We start from the raw sequence: 1,432 nt of genomic DNA on the forward strand, positions 1-1,432 counted from the left end.
AAAATAAAAATTGTGATATAAGTATATTACCAGGATGGGTACAGGCAGCATGTACATGGAGAATGTCTATAGCAGACTGGATATAAGAGAGCAAAAAAGGTTTATTTCTATAGTAGGAAGTCAAATACTTAAAAATAAATCAAACATTTAAGAACAAAGAGAAACAAATATTTGGGAATCTGGAGGTATGTGCCAGAAGAAAGTGCTAAAAAATTGAGTGCCATTTCCTCTGGGGACACGGGGAAGGAAACACAGCTCCCGACTTGCAGGAGCCAGCCTGGTGCTGGTGGCCTCAGTGTCCCTACGGGCTGGCCTGGCACTCACAGCTCAGCGTCGGCCTTCTCCCTTGAACATAAAAACTTTCACAGAACATCATCAACATCATGATGGATCAAGACAAATTGACGGCCACTCTATAATCATGGCTAAACCCATGAGCATTGTCCAGACCACAACACGCCATATATTCCCCTCTCCCAGCTAATATGAGTGAGGCCTGCTTCTTACCAATTGCATCTTTCCCATCACTCTAGTCTGCCCTCCCAGCCGATGACTTATTGAGATACCCAAACATACAGCATACCCACTTTTAAATAGCATCCAATTCAGAGTAGGGCACTTCCCCAAATCACCCAAAGCCCAAATGCTATAATAAGTCCCATTTAGCATCCTTTAACTGAGATACCCCATGGCTCTCCATGGTGTGAGTCTTCCCTCACTGAAATGAGTGATGAGTCCCACCTGTTCAATTACAGGTGTGTTTCTGATGGCCTTACATTGGAGGATGTTGACAGGTGTTGGGGTATTTGGGGTGGAAGGAGGGCAGGGTGCAAGGATCCGTTGCATTTCTTCAAAGTAGTTGTCATACTCTATGTACTCTATGATTTTTTTTAAAAAACTGTGTGTATATAAATTACTTTGATATAAACAAAATTCACATAATTAAAAATGAAATAAGCCAAATGTTTCATTCACTACAAATCCTTTGGCGATATTAAAGTTGACATAACATATCGGATCAAGTGAATTACTTTAGAACAGCTAACACAGACTTTATTGGCTTTATAAAGAGTAATCTATCGTCTGAAAATGCGTGGAATTTGATGGCTAGTGCTCAAGAATGAATTCAAATTTAAAGCAACCAAACGGGTTGGGCATGAACTTCAAACAGAGGTGAGTAACTACCATGTGGTAATGGCCCCAAATCAGTACTTCATCTGGATTATAGAGCTCCAGATGCAGAAGAAAGTCAACAAATCTTTGATGATTAAGACAACGATTAAATGTAATAAACAATCCACATGTTCTTTAAAAAAAAATCATCATACCATTCTCCTACCTAAAAAAAATAATTAACAAAATTCTATAATATCATCAACTATTTAGTCAGGTTTAAATTTCCAATTGTCTCTTAAAAGCCACTTTTTTTAAC

The sequence above is a fragment of the Propithecus coquereli genome, unplaced genomic scaffold (assembly GCF_000956105.1).
Source record: "Propithecus coquereli isolate 6110/MARCELLA unplaced genomic scaffold, Pcoq_1.0 Scaffold213, whole genome shotgun sequence".
NCBI classification, from domain to species: Eukaryota; Metazoa; Chordata; class Mammalia; order Primates; family Indriidae; genus Propithecus; species Propithecus coquereli.